At 42.7% G+C, this 21861-nt stretch overlaps 1 protein-coding gene across 5 annotated transcripts in view; it reads left to right on the plus strand.

The window, feature by feature from the left end:
* Positions 1–21861, plus strand: part of macrod2 (mono-ADP ribosylhydrolase 2) — a 419150-nt gene that overhangs the window by 48466 nt on the left and 348823 nt on the right. The window lies entirely within an intron of this gene.

Consider the following 21861-nt stretch of genomic DNA (forward strand, 5'->3'; position numbering starts at 1 on the left):
GCATACTGTGCTGAAATGTCATAACAGCACATCTTGCGGTGTAATTTCGAGGCAGTGTGGCCGTCCTTTGGGGCAGGTGTAACAGTATAAGCAAAAATGGCAGCAGGCTATTAGTCTTATGCTCTCCTGGCAGGCACTCTGTCTCAATAGACCCCACTGCAGTCAGACAGTGTAACTTATGCAGCATTGAGAAAAGGGCTGGTGCTCCCCCAACACACAACATCTTTCCTATTCCCTCTGCTCACAGGACCAAACCCACTTACTGGATGTTGTCACACTCACAACTCAGAGCTTTGCAAGTTTTTAAATGCGGCACTTTTTCATAGTTTTGTGTAATTTCATGATAAACAACACTGCCAAGGGCATTAAAATGAAATATTAGGTGTATTACGTTTTTTTTTTACTTTAACATGACAAATTGAATTATATTAACCATTGCTCCTTGGGAACAGCATTTGCTTCTTAACTTTTTGTTCCAGCCTAGAATCCATATTATTTTTCCTGCATTTTGCAGATTGAAAAATAATACCCACACCCTTCCATTGTTATCACTCCTGTCTCTGTGTTTTCATGTCCTTTTCATCTCATTGACTCTCATGCAAGCATCCTATGCTATTTGTGCACATGTAAACAGGAATGAGATGGAAGCAGATAAGATGAATACAATCCACCTGAAAGTATTTGTTTTTCAATATCATGTTGACGGCAATGACATGAGAAATGACAAAGTTCGGTATCTGTAGAACATGATGGGGCCTTGATGTAAGTTTGTTTGCAACTAATGTGATTGGGTTACTGTACAGTAATGTCTGTCATTACTCCACTTCACAAAGAGTAATGCAATTACACAAATTCTTCTCGTGTCATGTTACCCTCCTTACTCGGATAACTCTCCTCCCCACATTAAACAGTTGATTCTTCCTTCTTCTCCTTCAATCCCTCAGCATGAGACTTTATATTTCTATATCACTTAGTCGCCACATAATGTATTTCCAGTCTATGTTTGTGGTGTGGGCGTCCTCCCTCGCTGAGTGCACACTGTACCGTACGCTGCACATATGCTGCTTTTCATTTTGTCGATGTAGTTTGGGATTGTCATTCCCATCCTTTCTCCCACGGCGGAAACAACGGCGAGGGTCAGCCTCAGCGCTCGGCTGGTCCATGATGCACAGCGGGCGCAGCTGTACTGCTGCTTTATTAATGGGATTTAGGAGCTCATCTGAGCGGTCCGATAATGGAAGAATGGAGGACCTTGCTTTGACAATCCTTCATCTCTGAGATGCTACAATTGATCACCAATTCAATCGGCAACTGTAGAAAATTGAATTTCTGGCCCTAACATTGATCGTTAACCACGGTGCCGATGAGATGGCCATCCAGATTAATGATAATGGGAGGCTGAGAAGCCTTCGGAGACGGCCTGTGAATTTGATTAGCTCCAGACGGCTGTGGAGCCCGAGCAGCCAGTCAGACTCTTATGTGGAAGTACTTAATGAAAACCCTGCATGGAAGGTAATTGGGAAATGTTTGTCTGGCTGCGCACGTCTCAACTTACTGTACGCACCCTTTAAACCTATCTCGCTTCAATCTCACTCACTGTTGCTTTTAAACGCGCGCGCACACACACACACACACACACACACACACACAATTCGTTCCTTATTAAAACTAAAATGCCACTTAAAAAAAAAGTTCAGAAACAAAACGCTCCTTTTTTTAATCTTTAGTTCCGTTGATGGTTTTGGTTTTCACGCTCAGTGGTCACATTAATTACGATGCCATTAGAATGGATTCACTACCAATATCAAGATGTTTTATAAACCAAGTGTGGTTTTTCATACATATTTTAAATCGCGCTGTAATACATGTGCAGTAATAATAAAACATATTTCATGGGCGCTAGTAGTTTTTTCAGCCCTCTTCTATATTGATACCAACTGGGGCTGATGGAGTTTTCTTTTCGTGGTCTACCATTGTTACAAAACACAAATAATATTATATATTTTTTCTACAATTTCTTCACTTCTGCAGCAGTGTGATCTTTGTCACTGCTGTCGCCCTCTGGTAGTAAAGGGTTATCCGTGCAGGGGTTCAGTGTTGAGTCCTCAGCCCCAAAGATCAAACAACAACACATTATACAAATGGTATAGTCTTTGCAGTTCATGTTGTGGAGGAATTGGAACTGGAACTGGGGAAGGTTGTGTTCTTGCTTTAGTGGAAAATACACAGTTTGTGAACGTGGCCACAGTTTTAATCCAAATTCTCCTGCTGCACTTTATCTCGGCGATATAAGATATTTTAAACTCTGGGGGAACTCTGAATAAAAAATAGCATATTGCGAAAACTGATCAGAATAATAACTTTGGACACGAATATCAACACACATCAACACTGCAACCTCAAGACAATTCTCCCTGCACTTAATCATTTCAACATTACCATAATAAGTCTGAACTCCTTTTAGTTTGTGAAGCTACCTGTTTCCCAGCCGCTCTTAGTTCATTTTAGACTGAAAAAAGAAGAGTGACTCATGACCGGGACCGACTCAGCCGCTCTCTGTGACAGTCCCACTCGGCACTGACTGTTCTCCCCCCGGTGTCAGCGGTGCCAGTCAAACATGGCCAATTAAGCAGTGGTGGAAATGGCTCCTGTTCCCTTCCCGAGACGCGCTCATTTGGACCTTCCAACAGAAGCCCAGTGTTTAATATGATAATTCCTACTGCTGTGTTTGACAGCGTATCGCACAAATCTCCAGTGTTTTGATGTGATCTCAGTCGAGTGTCATTTCACGCTCCTATGTGGGGGTGGAGCAGCTATATGAAGAACTTCCCTTTAATGTTACAGACATGTGCTCTGTGTGAGCGTATCCATTCCAGAAACCCTGTGAAGAATAATGAAATTTAAAATACTGGTTTTCACGGCCTCGGCTGTTACATGCTTCTTTGACCCTTTTATTATTAGAGGAGACTGGAGGTTCTCTGCTTTGGAGATTAATTGTCTTGTTTAATTACACCTTGGTGATTAGAGGAGGGTGAAATCTCAGGCGCTGATCCTGCGTAATGTGCCCCCCCCTCAAAGCCAAAGGCTCTCTGATGGATGTCGTCCTCTGGAATCTGCACTTAGACAGAGACAAGGCTGCAGTCATCACCTCCGAGGCCAGAGTGACACGTAGCATGTGACTTTCTTTTTTTTTGCACGACTGTGTGTTCATTACGTGTGCTCAGGCAAATGGCCGATGCAGAGGGAGAAGAGGGACGTAGAGGAGAAGGGTTTGCAGTTGAGTCCCCTCGATGATGATCAATGCATCATGGAGTTAAATGGGCTTTTTGCTGAATGGGATTCACTTGTGCTCTCCGGACATTTCCCTGACATTTTAAGGAGGGGCTGTATGTGTGAACTCAAATGTCCGAGTCAGATGCTTCAGACATTGGCACGCACTTTTTCTGCCAGGACCAAACTGGTGCGGATGGGTCATCAACGAACACTTGTCTTTTCCACAATGAAATTATACGTTTTGTTGTTATTTGATGTTGTAGAATGCGTCTGACCAGTTCAATGTCCTTCTGCGTTCTTCAGATGTAATAGGGAAACTCTGGGAAACGCCGGGACCCAACTTTCCTGACATTTCATGGATTCCATGTCTGAAAACAGCTTTTCATCGGGCATCTTTTAAGATGGGACACACCATAAATCGTTTCTGTTCTCATTGTTAGGTCTGTGTCCGTTTTCTCTGCTACTGGCTGCATGCCAGCTTTATTTTGACAATTCGATCGTTCGACTCTCTGGGCAGAACTAAGGGATTTGTGTCCTGACAGTTCCGGAGGAAAGTGAGTGTTTAGTGGTTTGGAGAGACGTGTTCAGCTGCTTTGTAATCAACTCAAGTTGAACATCTTTGTTCTCTAAGCTTGTGAATACTTTTCCGGAGCCAGAATTGATCAGAAACCTGTTACATTTTGGGTGCAGAAGGCAGCCAAGGTTAATTTACTGGATGAGAAGGCCGTTATAACCCTCCCTTTTATCAGGTGGCTTCATTGGCCTATTTTAAATCCCTCCTGAAAACAGGACTTAATTAGGAAAAACAACTGAAGAAAATCCAACACAGGCCACAAGCTTTTATTTAAGACTTAAAAAGCACAAATGCATTTCCATCAACACGCAATTACTTGCCAATTCATTTTTTTCACAGTGCCTACCTTGGACAGTGTTTTTTTTTTGCCAATTCCGCGACACGGGGCTATATTATTAAAAAGTAAATAGAAAAGAAGCTTTTTCTGAGGTTAAACCTGCTTCTAATTAACAAAGAGCAAATGTGAAACTGGAATTAGTCTATGAAAGGGAGCTTGTTAATGAAGTGTGTGAAGAGAATGAAAGCAGAGACGCACACGGCCTTCCCTGCTGGAGAAAGGTTAATGACTGCATGGAGGAGACCAGGCGTGTTTTCTTCTCGCCGTGCGCTGGGTCCTTATCCTCAGGGCCTCCGTTCCTCCTGGACCTTTGTTCTGCACAAAACACCAGTTTTTCAAAACCTCCCACCATGTCTAATTATACCCATCTTAATATGAATAAAGTGGCTTTATTTCTAAAATAGGTTTGTTGAGCTGTATGCCTTTTATGCAGTTATGAAAGGTGCATATATTAGTCAGTGATATCCGGATATGCTGGCACAACAAGTTTTTCACATTTGGGTTTGGATGTGCTGAGACAGCTACCCTTAGGACATAACACCACATATGGTGTGTTGTTAGAAATGTGACTCTGCAGATGGCAATGTTTGTTGATCAGCTCCCCCCCAATCCAGCCTGAAATATCTCATTCTCTACCATTGATCAGTTCTGTGCCCTGACATTTTGTTGAAACATTCTTGGTCCCCAGATGATGTGGCATACCGTCTTTAACGATTCACTGATGAGTCACAGCACCACCGTATTCACATTGATATCTTTTTGTTTTTAGTGAAAAGTCTCCGTTGGGTGAGATGCTGTGAAATTAGATTCAGACACTCAAGGAGGAATTGTAATGACTCGAACATTCATCCTCTTTCCATCTCGGCCGATCTTCAGGTCAGAATTTAAATGCGTCCAGTACTTTGGTGTTTTAATTGAAATACCAGACAAACAAAACAGTTTCATCAGGCTCAGCTCCACTTTGTGTTTAATGCTGACTAAAAAGTATTAGTATGGCTCCAACTGAGATCGGTGAACATGGTAAACATTGCACTTACCATCAGCATCATGGTTTCAGCATGCTGCTCCCACCACTGTAGCCCCACTGAGGTACAAGCGGGGATATACATGTGTAGTGTTTGAACTTCTGTTTGAGAAATCAAATGTAACGTGACGCTCCCCTTTATCTGTGACGGTCTGAAACTGCATGAATCCAAACAGCTACTGCCCGCTTCTGACACGCTCCCATACACGCCACCACATCACTCACACGCTCCCATTCAGCCCATGACACAAAGACGATTCATGGCTCTCACACTCCCTCGACTTCATTATGCCCATTTGGGCGCGTTACAAATGATTATTATGTAAATGTGGATTTTCCAAAAGTCTGAAAGTTGTAAATATCGCCGAAGCTTGTGAATAACACCAGCGTCATAAATGAATTACCTTAACGGTCCTCGCAGACATGAAAACGCCACGTCTGTTACAACAAAACACCGTGTGAGGCTAACACTGCTTCTCCCCACATTAAAGGCACAGTCCTGCTTTCCACAGGGATGGTGCATGAGCTGACACTGAATCGTGGCAAGAGAGCGTTAGGAGTTTTTTTTTAAAAATCCGTTACCGTGGCGGTTCGGATTTCTGTATTTGTGTCACTGCCGGCACCCGCAGCTCCTCACGAGTCTCAGGAAATGTCTGATGTGCGTGAACAGGTGGAAAACCGGCTGGTGGCGGACTCTCACGGATGTGGCAAGCCTTCATCAAATGTAATACTTGGGCTGCCAATATGAGATTGTAAAAAGGAAATCAAATCATTATGAGTAACGGCAATACCTTTTTATACATTTGGGGCTGCTTATGAATTTTGGCGGAGTGAAAGATGTTTTCATGCTCTTCATGAACATGATCTCTCAGAAATACCTTGAGGGATTTTTTTTTTTCTTTTTTCCAATTAGGCAGAAACGTTAACTTGGACTCAGGGATGAACTGAGTCGATTTTGTTCAATTGTCAAGTATCAAGGTCACTGTGGCCTCAACAAGCATTTTTTTGGGCAACACAAGCATTTTTGCGCCACTTAAAACAAACTTTCTCACACTAAAGTGTCCCACTAATGGGATGAAGTGATGGCATTTCAGTTTGAAAAGTTGAAGGTCAGCCTCGTGTGACATCATAATGCTCTGGAGAAACACCTTCCTGGTCATTATTCAACGCCAGAGCTCGGGAACAGACGGGGCAATTGTGATCGTATTTCACATGAGATTATACTGAATAGGTGACACTGACCTTGAATCTGTGCTGTTTGTATAGATTTTCTGTGCCGTCCGATCGAGGACGTGTGTGAAGCATCCACGCTTTTTAGATTTAGTTTTTTCTCTGCACTAGCATCCAGCGCTGGAGTTTTTGTTTCTCTCAATGAATTCAGACGCTAACACAGAGGGAATCCGGCAGAACAAGAACCACAAAGTCAAGCAGAGTTCAAGTGGAATCTTTTTTATTTATATCCTTACATACTTCAAAAAAAGGTTTTACTTTAGTCAGAATCATCACTACATACAGTCTGGCTGTAAAATGCAATGTTAATGAAGATTTTCAACTGCAAGATGTTAATCCTAGTTTCCTCTCGCCATAGAGAGGCTAATTTAGGTCAAATCTTTACCGTCAAAACTTTGATCATTTGAAACCAACCCACTCTCGGAGGTCACAGCGATTGATTTCAATTGTCCCTGATTTGGAGTTGAAGCGGAACGCAGACAAAGTACAGAATTTTCATCCTTAATTTCAAACGGTATAGTTTTCATCAGGTTGGTGGACTGAGTAAGGTCACGTGCCACAGACATAGGTGAGGACTTTACTTCAGCTTTACTAAGATTTGTACGTATTTGTGCAGTAGTTGTTGTAAGTTTTCACTTTTTGTATGTTCCTCTGACTGTTGTACAATTGCCAACAGATATTTAAATTTCACTGATGTCAGTACAACACGGCCTTGCCCATTATCATAATCCCCTGATGACTGATCAGCCCTTTACTGGTATTTTAGCCATTTTTTGTCCGGTTACACAACTTGCAGCCAAAGCCTCTTTTGGATTTTATCCATGTGTAAAGAATTTTTGAAATATCCATTTTGGCAACTTGTAGCCCCCGAGCTCAGTTTCTAGTCTGTATGAGATTGATTTGCATAGCCGGTCACTGTTGATTTACCACTAAGGACTGTATCCTTCCCCCGATGCGATCATAATACTTTCAGAAGAGTGATGCACTCTGGAGTTGAAAACACGTTTTTCGAGTTTCTTAACCCGTCAAATAGACCTTTTTATGGACAATTTTTTATGCCAGAGATTTCGTCTTGAGATTGGCTCAGTGTCCTCGCTGTATTTATTAGCTTTTCCAGCAGAGTATTAAGTGAATGGATGCTATTTCCACACACACGCTATGCATGAAACGTCATAGTGTCGGCGGGAACACCTGTAAACCTCTGCTATGGATCTTTTTGATCGTCCTCTCTCCAGTTGGCTTTGATAGTCTTGCGTGGGCCAAACACCCTCTCGCTCTCTCATGTTTTCCATGCTGTCAGGGACGACTCACTGCCTTTCGGAGGACACGCTCTTAAACTATGGCTTGTGGGGTTCAAAGCTTCTGAGGTTTCACTTGTATCTTGGCCGCTTCCTCATCAACCCCATTGCAAACCAAAATAGACTCCATAATTCATCCCAGCCAATCCAGGAAGAATGTAAATAAAGAACAAAAGTGGCCTGTTCTCCACATATCAGTGGACCTCTCTGGGAATAGAGCTTTCTTAAAACCGATCCTGCCGCAGGCCTGACCCTGGTCATAACCCCCCCATTTTTCTGAAGCAACAGTGCAGGGCAGTGCGCTACAGTCTCTGTGCTGTCCTTATCGCACGTTGGCAGACACTTGGTCTCCCCATGAGTCTGGATTTCCGTCTGAACCCGAGCTCTTGTGGCCCGGCTGCTCCGCTCTCATCTGCTCGGTCATCTCCTCCTTCAATCTGCCTCAAACTAATTGACTTTAATTTGTCTCTTTCGCCCTCCTACAGCGGAGTGTACCTTATGAATTCACCGGTCGTAGCAAGTGTCAATTAAAAAGGCATCAGCCAATAAACTCTGCGAACAACTGATGTTAATTAATATCCGAGGTTTATGGTGCATGGCACAGGTCCCCGGTATGGCTCTTAGCACTTGATAACCATTTGGCCATTCAGTTTGAGGGCCATTTTGGAGGCTGAGACTAGTGAAGCTTGCCGGCCAACATGAAGCCCGGCTATGAAATGGCCTCATCAGGTGCATTATCTTAACACTATCGGAGCATTAGCACCTTCATTTGGACGCAGTCTCACTTTCGTCTCTTTTTTACTCCCTAAAATCACAGGGCGCAAATTAATAATGAGAATATAAAGAATCTGCATTAAACATCGAGAATTTTAGTGTGTACTGATTGCGTGAGGTTTAGACTGAAGCTTATTTAAATCACTATTGTTACAGTTATTACTCTTCTTGGCTTATCTGCATAAAATACATTACATGTAATTTATTATAATGCATTTTTTCATGATATTCATTTTTTGGTTTTGCATATCAACGATCAAATTTAATACCGATGTATAATAATAATAATTGCCTTCAAAATATTACACTATTAATACAACACTTCTTGAATTCATTAGTAATATTGTAAGGATTATAATGCATATATCTAATTCTACAAAGCATATAATTAGAATAGCTGCTAATGGTGAACATACTGTGCTCTATAGGTGCAAGTGCTTGACAAAGAGGTCATGTTGAGAATTCAATCTGCTGCTTGTATTGAATAATTGAATAACTCACTCTGTGGTCTGACACCAATTTATGTGAGGATCTCACTTGATAATTTGCATCTTAGTTTAATTGAAGCTGCCGTAGACAGCACACAGCCTTACGATGTTAATATTTACTGTGGAAATATAAAATCAAACCGCTAAATCAAAATAACACAATGCATGATCCTGCACACTTCACATATAAAGAAATACAAGCTCAGCACACTCCAGGGAGAGTCTGAATGCGCCGACATGGAACAGGAAGGACGTGGTGATCCAGCCTCGGCCCAGTTCATTAGCTCCTCACCAGCAATTCTCTCTGGGTTCTGCATTACAATAAAAATCCCTGCAAACAGTGCAACTCGCTTGAAGTGTTTTAAAAGTGTAGTTTGTATTGATTTAGATTTCAGTCTGTTTGTTTTGAATTTCTAATGTCTGCACTATTTTCCTTCGTGCCAGTCTGTATTATAAAGTCCTCAAAGATTCAGTAATATTGCACTTTTGATAACACACTGCTTTGAAAGTATTGTGTGTCCCTGTAGTTTCATGGCTGCACCGTTCGACGCAGCTGGTGGTTAAGATATCGCACATGTCCCGGTAACATGACATCTTATTTGTGAACCAGGCCGCAGTAATTACGTGTTTCATTATACCTCCATTATTATGATGAATTATGAATCAGCCACGGAGGGCATAATGAGAAAGTCCATTCATGAAGCACAATGTCCTCTGCCGAGACAAGGTCAACTGTTTCACTTAGCTCGGACTCTGAGTAAAAGTTGATCTCAGCAGCTTCGTGAATAGGTCACAACATGGAGGAATAATGGAGGGATAACAGGGGAAACTGCCATTTAGCAGAGCTCCTAGTGGTGAAGCCGAACCCCTGGAGTTTAATGCATTGCCATCTTAACATTTCGAAGTGTGCATGCCTGGGGGGGGGGGTGAAGGCAGAATAACCGTCTCTAGGGACATGTGGTCTTGTTTCCATTATTCTTTAATTCAACGTATCACTCTTTGCTTCTTGGGAACATCACCGTGTGTTCCTTCACAGCTTTATATTAATGATGTGTCGCTGCCTGTCTTCTCTCCCCTGTATGTTTGTTACAATATCCATATTACTCCCTCCCTTTCTATATGCGGCAACTGCTGTGACTGTTCTCATCCGTTTGCGTCTTTTTTTCATCCTCTCACTCTCGCTGAGTGTGCGCTCACTTCTGTGTGACAGGCAGAGTCAGGAAGCCTGTTTATAGTTATCAAACTAATCTCTCTTTATTTTAACACTCACATCTGTTCTCACTGTTTTGTCCTTTCTTTCTTAATATGCAGTGTGTTCACCCGGTTTCATCAAGACAGAAACACCACTTTATATTTTAATTTGATTCGAAAAGACGAACCGTGGGCTGTGTCTTAGTAATGTTTTGTTTAATTAACAAAGAGGTCAGTCTTAATGACTGAATGCAAAACAATCACATGAGTAATTAGCAGCTTGTTTGGCGTATTAACTTTGCCTTAACAGCAGGTTGTCATGGCTACCATAGGTGGACACTCATTTGTAACATGTCCACATTATTTTCAGGTCAGATCTTGATTAATTCCATGAAACACGACAGAAGTTACATTTATTCGAAAAATTTGCAGGACATTTCCTTTTTAATCCCTGCATAGAACAAGTATATTTCAGATGTCTTCCTCAAAGGCCTGCAGCCCATATTTTTTATTGCCCAAATTAGATTTAAAATTTACAGTCTTTGTTTGATGGTCTGCCTCTCTATCCAATTTCCTTATTTCTTTTCTTTCCTAATTTCCCCTGCCCATGCTGTACTTAGTTAGGTCTTCCTTTTTTTTTCTCCTCCATCGTTTATAATCCTGCCATGATCGCGTGCTCATAGAGAACCACTCAGACACTTTCATTTTAGTTTCTTTCAATTCAAGCTCTTGAGCCTGTGGAGAAAAACAACAAATCCTTTACCACCGTCATTCCTCTGCATCTCTCATCTCACAACAACCGAGTGTGGAACTTTGCTCCTTTTCAGCAGCCTCTGTGATTTGCAATAAAACCAGCTAATTGCTGTCTCTTAAATGACAGGGGATCCAATGAAGCCCATTGTCTTGGTCAGGCATCCAGTCAGTCAATACTTCAGCCATTTGTTCTGCTTATTGGCAGTGTGGAGCAGTGGTGTCATGCACCCTGTAATATTGATGCGTTCTTCTGTTATAATCACTGGCCTCATTGCACATGACCTATGCATATTTCAATCTCAGACTGAAAGACAGGCGAACCGGCATTGAGAGCTGGAGGGGCAGATGTAATACATCCGAGTAGGGAGTGTGCTTAGGGGGAGAAAAGCTTCGGCATTCATGCACTCAATTGCAATTATTTCAGATGAGGCGTAAGAAAAGTTCAAAAAAACTTAATAGTGGGGTTAATAATAATCTGCTTGGGTTGGTATTGCTCTGCCTTTTAGCGCAGCGGATGAGTTCCTGTTGACCTTATACAGTGTCTGTACATATACTGCTGAGCGTTCAGTTTCTCATTTCTCCACAAAGAGACATTTGTCACCAAGACACATTTTTTTGGCATTTCTTGCAGGTATAATTTAAAGCGGTTCTCCTTTTGACAGTGAATTATAATTTTTCTCATTTGGTCATAGTCACACTGTTCACCTTCACAGTATTTAGTATTGTGGCCGGAAATGATTAAGCATCGACAAGCTGACCGGCAGTGGTGCCGCCACCGTGTGCAGCCGCCCACCCTGGTCCCACTCCAGGCCATGAAACAATGGCCACCGCACATTAAAGGTTTCTATTAATCATTCTCAGATTTGCATTTTTCAAGGGCGTCTTAAGATGGTTTAAATGTAAGATCAACTTTATATTCAAATCACACTTTGTGTGAAATGTGAGCTTAAATGGTCATTGAAATGACAAATTTCCCTAAGCAAAGAAACCGCCGGTGATAATACATCTTCTATGCCCTGTCAAATTCACATTTAAGCTGCTCAAATTAACTGCACCTCAGGACAAGAGCAGGAGTCAGGGAAATGAGCAAGCAATCTAAGTAAACCCCCAACTGGTACGTTTCTAACCTGTAATAGAAAAGGGCTCCAACATAAGTAAATATTTGGTTTTATTGGAATCATTAAAAATTCAACACACTTACCAGGGTCAGCTCAGGCCATGTGTTTCTCCGTTTGTGACCTTGCGGCGTCCGACTTGCGGTGGCAGACGGTGGCTTTGTGCGCTTGGGGAGTCGTCGGCTGACCCCAGGAGGAGCACCTGTCCAAGAGCGGACCTGCTGCTCGCTGTATTGTGCCTTTGGGTGCATTGGGCATTAACCCCGCTGTCATGTTCCTCTCTTCTCGCCAGCCTCTCACCCAAGCCCTTAGACATACAGAACCTGCCAGATCCACTCTGTTTAGTAGGGTTAATTAAAATGCTACATGGCAAAGGCACATGATCACTTTGGGACTTTTGGGGTATGCTTGAATCACACACACACACACACACACACACACACACACACACACACACACACACACACACACACACACACACACACACACACACTGACCTGGTGCCCGTGTTGTTGTGTTTAGTCACCTCAGGGGACACACATAACCAAATGATCACCTCGAGTGATGGATGGACAGATCTCACCTCTGCTTCCCCCTCTTTTTTTCTTTTACATGGGTTGCCCAATTGTGCACTGGCCGTATTGATAATATGAGACATGACCAATGCCTCACTAAGTGAATTTGCCCAAATCCATGACCATCTGGCTCATGTTAATGATTTGCATTTGCATAGTTTTTCTCGCCGTGACAGCGATGTCATCAGGGTTTTTCCAGATCACCTATGCTGGTAATTGTGGTGTTTAATTCATTTCTCTCACATGACAGCCTATTCATTGGGAGGGATTGAGAAGAAACGGGGGGTTACTTATCTAACCCAGGCCCCAGTGATGCCCCCACACAGAGACAATGGAGGTAAGGGATACTAAATGAATTCAGTTGTCCTGTGTGCCGTCCCTGGCTATCAACATAATTTGATTAGTGACCTGGTAACTATGAATGTGTGGAGCCTCTTCATTCAAGTCCGCTGGGGCTCCCGGGGCAAGGGTCCATGTTCCAGGGCTCAACCCCCTTCCATTATGACCCTGCCCCCGTGTCATGCATGCACACAACCGGGCGACTGTGTGATTAATGGCTGAGCCCGTGGTGCCATTGACAACTTCTGGTGACTCTGCACAAAAGCCATCACCCTTGTCACATTAGCACCAGTCTGGGAACATTTGGGCCTTATGCTTCGGGCCTGAAACACAGGAAATATGCAGGAGACAGATGTATGCATAGAGAGCGCGTCTGCCTCAAGCAAAGCATTGTCGTCGTAAAAATATAAATAACGTGGTTCCTTTTTCCTTTATTTCAGTTCTTTTTATGTATATTCTCAACTCACCGTTAGCCTCTGCGCCACAAACGGTAGAAACCCTTCATAATTGCATCATCTCCGCAGCATGAATTTCCTGGTATCTCCTGATTTCATTAGTGCGATGAGTTCCATCAATGTGCGTCTTCCTCGTCAGTTGTGTCTCCAGCTAATAATAATCCAGCGTAATTAGAGAATGAAGAATGGGCCTGCCAGCATTCCCAGCAGTGTTTTCTGAAACTGGAAACTTTCCTCTTCTGAAAACAAGTTTTTGTTTAAATGAACTGTCGGCATATTAAAGGAGATGAATAATTAGTAGCCTTAAAGCTTCTGGTTGGATTAAATTGTCATCTGACTCCTGAAGAGCTTTAATTTGTGAGGTGCTCACAATCTCTGGTTTATTAAGGAAGTAGGGGGAACAGTCTCACAAGCATCGGGGGGTGGGGGTGGGGGGTAATTGGATATCATTCAGTGAGTGTGATTATTTTTCCCTGATGAAACTGCTGCCTAACCAGGGTCACGCATATGTACAGTTTCCAAACTTCCTCTCTGTGTGTGTGTGTGTGTGTGTGTGTGTGTGTGTGTGTGTGTGTGTGTGTGTGTGTGTGTGTGTGTGTGTGTGTGTGTGTGTGTGTGTGTGTGTGTGTGTGTGTGTGTGTGTGTGTGTGTGTGTGTTTTTTACATCTATCTGCCTTACAGGAAGAGTTAAGTGTGAATTAATAAGCCCCATCGCCGTCTCCCACATCTACAATATCCTGTTTTTACCACAGCTATCACCTCTAATAAGAATTGTTGTTAATTACGTCTGTGGCTGGGGTGTAACCTTTAGCACTGCAGCCCGGTAGCTTTATGTCTCACTCTGACAACACTTAGAGCAGGTGGGAATATCTTTCAAACTTCCCCAAGACATTTTAATTTGACTCTTCATCAGTGTCATGAATGTATTCACAGAAGTGCTGGAATCTAACAACCCACACGATCCGCCTGTCTGTTTTACAATTTGTGAAAATTACCCATTATTTCACCATTTTAACATCTTAACAAAAAAATTCCAATTTTGGTGTAATGCCATAACTTCATGAGCCATTTTGTGAAGCTGTCTTAGACGGTTTTAAAATATACACAACATGACAGCTCCCCAAAAGTGAATCCAAAGTGTTTTTATCGCCCCCTAGTGGCTGACTGCAGTATAGGTGAACCCTGCCTCCTCCGTGTTCGCTGATGGGACAAGGACCAAACTAAAATGTCAAAGTACACGTCCAATAATTTTGAACGTGTAATGTCATTTTATGCAGCTCTCATTATATTGCATAGACAAGTCGTCCATCTTAATATACACTCTATGGCAGCAGCTAACACATTGAGGTTTTTAAATATCAGGATCAGTCCTAACAATCAATCCAAAGATTAGAACTTTATTTCTTTTTTATCTTCAAACTAACTGTTGGAAAACAAGGAACCATAGTTGTTTTAATATCGTTGAACATCAACATTATAATTAAATGTCATTCAAGTCTTTATAGGAAATGTAATGACTTATATAACATAATATACTACTTTATAATGTGCATGCTTCAACTCGATTCTTTTAAATATTCAGATATTCTAAAATTGTAATACTTTGCATATTGTGTAAAACATTTTTGAGTAATTAATTGAAAATCTCCTAGTGACAATTTACATTTTTAGTTTTTTTGTTTGAGCACTGTTCCATAAGCAAAAGATGTCAAACATTTTGATGTTAGAAAAGGTAGAAGAGCTTGGAACCACAGAGTATTGTATTTCTATGACTAAAATTGTTATTGCATTTTCAATATAGTTTACTCATAATCATTCCTGCGCTAGATCAAGCGTAAAGTCTTATTTTGGCATGCATGCATGTTTTGTCATTCAATAATTGTTTCGGTGTCTTGGTTCCAACGAAGAGATTAAACATCCCAAGAAATAAGTGGAAAGTTAGATATGGTAACATTGCCAGATGTTAGTTTAAGCTGCATGAGTGTGATAGTGTCTATACACACACACATATCCCCCTGTGTTAACTTGAGCAGGTTTTAAGCAGCTGCAAGCTTAGGATTACAGTGGCTTAGATCCTCTGACCTCCCCCCCCACAAGCCCAGTGTACCACTCGATTGAAATAGATTGAGGAGATTTTTATTCAAAAAACAAAAGAAATTCTCCTCATCCTTGTTCTCCCACCCCGACCCCTTTTCCTTCCGTTTGGATTCTCAAATTCCTCTAAATGAAAAATGATTCTCTCTTTCTTCGTATTTTGTACAACAGAAGGTCCCATTTTACCCCCTCCCCCCCCCCCCCTCAGTGGGGAGGAAATGAGTTGTGGGAGCAAATTCTTCTCACACAGAGATCTCAGTAATCGTGTGGCTGCGTGTCACCAGCACACCACAGTGACAGCAGCTTTTAATTAATCCCACATCCCTCCACCCCGCCTGGCCCACTGGTGGCTTCTCCACCAAACTTTTCCCTCTTTACTTTCTGTTATGTGCCCGTTTGGATGCGGGCGGTGAGGCGGGGTGGCAGCGGTGGTGGTTCTTTTACTGCAGTCTTTCAACCCACTGCAGGGCTGTGTGCATAACTTGTATAGTTCCAGGATGACACCGCTGTCACTTTCCTGCACGTCTGAAAGCGGGAGATAGCCCGCTAACTGCATTCACGTGTTTAAACCCTCTGACGTCAGCTCCACCGACTCTGTCTGCAAGAGTTGGGTAACTGTGACTGAACTATGTGAGTGCACCAGGTCTTCATGGGATCTTAATAACCTTTTGTCGGCCTAACCGGGATAAGGGATGCCACCCCGTTGCTGCACTGCAGTGAGCTTATGTCGAGTCGCTTGACGACAGTGAAATAATGAGGCCTTGAAGTGTCTGCGTTCTCCTTCTGGTGCCCTGATGAATGGCGACAGCTTGTATTTACAATCCTAAAAGGTGCTGACGCTGCTGAAATCTGCACCTCTTGGAGAAGTACCAAAACATTGCCACCCTTAAGCTAATGTCTACGTGTGAGCTGCAGCTGAGACGTGCAGGATGTCTGAGTGAATGAGGGGCAGGATGGACTTCTCTGGAAAGATGGACTGAGCTTTTACCCGAAGGTCAAACTGTCAGAAGGGTTATATCAGACCTGCGGAGGTATATTACCTGCCCTGCTCAGTCTTCATCCTCGGGAGAACAGAGTCAGGGGTATGCGGAGAAGAATCAAAGCCACAATGTAAATGATGTTGGCCGTCTTGGTGCATCGTTGATATGTAGAAGAAGGTCCTCCTTGACGTCATTACAGATGAGCTGATTATACCAGGTTGCTGCCTTTTCTGCGTTCCCTCCCTGATTGTCCAAGTGAGTAAGGCAGCTACAGGCGAGCGCTGCAGAAAGGAAAACCTTGACTTGCTGCTCAGTATGACTCGGCGGTAGCAACCATTAGGTTAGCAAAGTGGGCTAAACTCGCATGCGATTAGGCTGTCAACATCTGAAAATAATGAGCTGCAGACAAGAGCCACACTGGCATGCAAATACTGTACTGACATTTAAAGCTGGCTTAACATAAATGGGAGAAGAGAACGGATCGAAGAGGAGCGTGGGCCTCCCCCTGCAGTGCTGGCGATCTGCTGTGGGTAATGGACAAGTTGGACCCCTCGGAACCGTAAAGGAATGAAATAATTATTCCTCTGCATCAGACTTCACGGACAAATGGGGCTGAGGGTCGATTAAGTTCTGAGGGGGATGTGGCGTTGATCTCATAAAGGGCATCATGAGATGTATGGCCTCTTACAAGATCATTTAAACCACTTAATGGAGGACAGGAATTAATGGCTGCCATACAGCAGAGTCAATTATATGGATATTTTCATAACATATTGTGTATAGTTCATAGTGTAATTTCACCAGCGCCAATCAGCTCCTCTCCTTTTGTTTTGGTTATAGCCTGTTGTAAATGAGATTATTGACTGCATTTTGGGCTATATAATAATTTGCTGTCCTCTTACAGCGATATAGATACATCGTCATTGTCACGCCATTGTGGGGCGGTGCAGTCTTGATGGCCGTGGCTGTTGTTAATTTGTATTAATGTCAGTTAATTTAGAATTGCCGCCGATGTATGTGCACGCCTTGTGCTCTCAGGCAAAAAATTGGATTCATTAAGAAGACGGAGGAGCTGGTTAGGCTTTTTTGGCCCTGTGGTTTCAGGTCACTGAGTAATGTGAAGAGATGGAGAGGGTCCTGGCCTGGTGGAGAGGGGGGGCTCATCAGAGACAGAGGGTGGAAGACAACACCCCCGCTCCCGCCCACGCACACAGAAGCGCATCACTCACAGTGACACATCTCTCACTGGACACAGTGTTTTCACCCCTACGCGCCTTTATAGCTCAAAGTATCAATCTGTGCTTGTGACTGAGAGCGACAAAGCCACAGACTTGGGACCAACTGTCGGAAGAAAGGAAGGCGACGGCTTCAGGTCACTGTGCCTGCATGCATATAAATAAGTACGATGGATATGATCTGTTTTTTGTGCATCAGATAATGTGCACTGCTTTATATGCACATGTAATCACGGCCACTATAGCGTTTGCAATAACCTGCAGTCCCGCACAGTATATGTAGACTCGCATATGCAGACGTGCGTGGGTTGGCACGAGCCTGCCGTCAAGTTGAATCATGAACGGGTGATGAACACGGCTTGGAAATCAAAAACATCCTGTCCCTTTTGTTAAAGGCTCAGATTGTCAGTATTCCCCTCCTCTTCTTCAGCGCAAAACGTACAGGAATAAATGGCAAATGGCAGGCAAAAGCCTCGTTTGTTGACTCGACTTTGAAGAAGTGTCCCCAGTCTGTAATTCCCAGCATAGACACTCATTTGCATGCATCTCAGAGACTACGACGAGAAATTCACAAACATGTTTGCATTAATAACAGCATATTTGAATGAATGAATATAAAGAGCCAAAGAGATTAAGATGCATGTGAGTGAGCCGTGGACGCTTTGCCAAAAGATAAATGCAAGGAGTAAGTACTTCACATCAGGGCATCAATAGTTTGTGCTCTGTTTTTATAACGCACACACACACACGTACACGCACACACGCACACAGGCAAAAGTGCAGACTTTGTGGGAGGCCCTGATACTCGGTTTGCCGTGACCACAGCACACGGCTACTCAGTGTTTAGAGGCCATTATATCATGGGTCTGTTGATGTGCGAGCTGTGTGCAACAGGATGTGAGAGAGAGGGAACAGCAAAAGGCCCTTTTTTATTTTTTTTGAATGTGTGGTTGGTTTTTTGAATGTGTGGTTGTTTTGGGGTATAGTCGTATGTGTTGATAAAGGAGACGTTTTGCAAGATTTGAAACCATTAAAACAATGGGCTTATATTCTTTATTAATTTTTCCAACAACAAAATGTTGAATAAACTTAGATTGAGTAAATTATCCCCTTTACTGCACCATCTGGTCATTATGGTGAGCTATTACTTAACTGATGTAACAACTGATGTATATGTTTGAAATCAATGCTATAATACAAATAAATCTCAAAATGATTCCTCTATTCAAAGTAAGGGCAGGCTGTTTATTTTGTTAATGTTACACGTTAGACTGTTTTTGTTTTCCAGCAGCAGGTGTCAGGTAATTTAATTTGTCCATGATTGAGCGATCAGGCCTGCAGTAAAAGTTAGACTTCTTTAATAAGCTCAAGATGGATAATAACCCTGATATTGCAGATCCCTCCCAGGCACATTTAAGTCAGCAGCTTGTGGGGGTGGGGGGTGGGGAACACAAAACATTTATATGAACCGTGGCTCAAAAATCAAGGTTGAATCAAACAACTGTGGATTTGGAGAGTCGTTGAATTCCTTAATTCCCTGCATGCCCGCTCAAGTTATTCGACAAACCATCTCACTTAGAAATCGCTGGGAGAAAAGACTCCCTATTGGTCCTCTCTGCATCCACTCATTGGCTTAACCTTATGCTGTGAGTCGCTTGTGTGGCTCTGAAGGCAAATTAAGCCATTAGCTAAACATCTGACCTTTTGTTCCAAAGTGTTTTTCCCTATAATATCTGGCTTTCATGAAATGAATACCAGGGGGGTTTCTCCGGAGCAGCGCATCCTTATGGTGGACAGGTTGCCTCTCCCTGATGAGTCCCCGATGACTGGCTTTATTTTGTGGGCACTGATATGCATCTATTTGTCATCTCTTGAGATCCTTGAACCAAGTGTGACCTGACATTCCTGACCTCTAATCAGTCATTGGATCACATGGCCTGTGTTTTTTTTTTGTGTGGATCCTGCTAATGGTGCTGATGGAGAAGAACCGGGCGCCGCCACTGACCACGATGGGGTCATCCAGGGGTTCTTTGATACCAGCATCTATAGGAATGCAAATGTGACCGGCTGCCTGACCAGTACACTACAATAGGAATAACAGAGCCCCGGGGCAGACAGTGCAGCTGCCCCCATTAGTTCTCATATGAGAGTTAGATAAAAGACAAACATAATTAGGGTCTGTGTGTGTCACTTGGGAGACAAATGCATGTGGCATCTTGGGTTGTTTAAAGAGTTGTATGACCCCAGTGAGAACATGAGAGCGATTAGGGAATTGTTTAAAGGGACTGACGGGTCAAGGGTCGTGAGTGATAAGTGAGGTCACTCGGGGTCGTGAGCAGTCGGGTTCATCAATTTTGCCCTGAAACGTGGGCCGAACCAAATGCACAAAGCTGCTGAGTTTAATGTATTGTTTTCAGTGAATGTCACAACAATGGCACGCTCCTTTCAGCATTTTGCTAAACTATAATTTATCACACAGGTGAGAGAATATGTAACGGCAGCTTGCTCTTTCCATGAGCTTTAAAGCTGTCAGTTCTAGTGGTCATACTTCAACCACTACAAAGCCCTGTCAGTGATTAACTTTATCTAAAAAAAAAAACACAGATTATGAAATGACATGAAAGATGACTGTGCTAGCTATAGGATCGCAGTGAACTCATCAATATAAACATTTTACTGTTACTGCATCAAAAATAACACTTTTAATTTAAGATGTTCTTGCCATTAGTGACAATATGGAAACTCTGCAATAAAGACCTATCTACATTTGAAAAGCCACCTCATTCATCCGCGAGAAGCTGATCCTGTGAACCCAGCTGAGATCTCTGCCTAGTCATCTTCCATAATATCAATATGAAAACCTTACAGCTTGTTTTTGTTTGTTTTAATTTACCTCGAAACAGATCATAGGACATCCCATTGTTTTCTTTGTTTCTGCTGAAGGCCCTAATAAACAGGTGATACATGTTTCCTCGGTCAAGCATGCTCCGTGCACTTCAGCTTGGTGAAAGAAAAATGACTAACATTCCTAGGTTTCCTCATGTAGTTTGCTGAAATAAGACGGGACTAGCGCTTTACAGTCAAAGAACCAACTCTGTCGAAAGCGTTCATATGGAAACTATTACTATTCGGTATTCTAAAAGTAAACCCTCTGTTTACTTTAATTCCAAGTTAATGTGATTTATATTTAGTGTGTAGGTCAGGGTTAGTGTATACTTAAGGTTTGGATCACTTGTGCAGCTTGTAGCGGCTCCCCTTTCTGTAATTAAAGCTTTCACTGTGTTAAGAGCTTGTGGGTGTGTGAAAGTGGGTCTGCAGTATTTTTTTTGGGGTGAAACACACTGAATACATGTGTGCCTCTGTGTAAGAGTTTGGTCAAGAGAGTACAATCTGAAAAGCATTGACTTTATTTTAACCTTCACAAGATATTCTATTGCATGCACGTGTGAAAGAAAAAGGATATTTTACTACTTTAGCATGTGTACCTTTTGTGGGCCCTTGCTCGGCTGAGCTGCAACCATGTCATTAAGTGAGCGGCCTAGAGCCCGGAGCAGTGTATATATACTCTGTCCTCTGCAGGGACGGGCATCCCCAGCAGGGTCTGCTTGTCCCACCCTCCATATGGTGGCTTGTCATTAGTTTTCTGGTGCCTCAGAGGTTCATCAAACCCCAGAGTCTAATTTCTCCACAGCCCTAGTTCTACTCTGCTGTGATATTTCTCTCTCTGGCCAATCGGATAAGTAACACATGGCTTCACCGCACGAAAGAACAACAGCAGCCTCAGGCAGATGTTGCTGTGCTCACTGACCATGGAGTGGAAAACTGGGTTTTCAAGACCAGTATCTGCGTTACTGTTAAATAGTTTACTGTGTCTTGGAAGGGGAGGTTTGGTTTTAAGGCTATGAGCTTCAGAGTTCAGATCATCGTGAAGGAAACAAATTCAGCGGGTTATGTTTGCACCTCTAAGCAATTTTAGATAGTGTGTATAGATCGTAAATTGAGAAATGAATGAATAAAACAGGTTGGCTATTGCCCCCTCTTTTACTCCAGGGGCTTTCACATTTGTGCAAAGATAGAACTCTCAATAGTAGCAAAAATAAATTTAGCAATTATATCAAAGCATGAT

The sequence above is a fragment of the Pleuronectes platessa genome, chromosome 12, assembly GCF_947347685.1.
Source record: "Pleuronectes platessa chromosome 12, fPlePla1.1, whole genome shotgun sequence".
Classification (NCBI taxonomy): Eukaryota; Metazoa; Chordata; class Actinopteri; order Pleuronectiformes; family Pleuronectidae; genus Pleuronectes; species Pleuronectes platessa.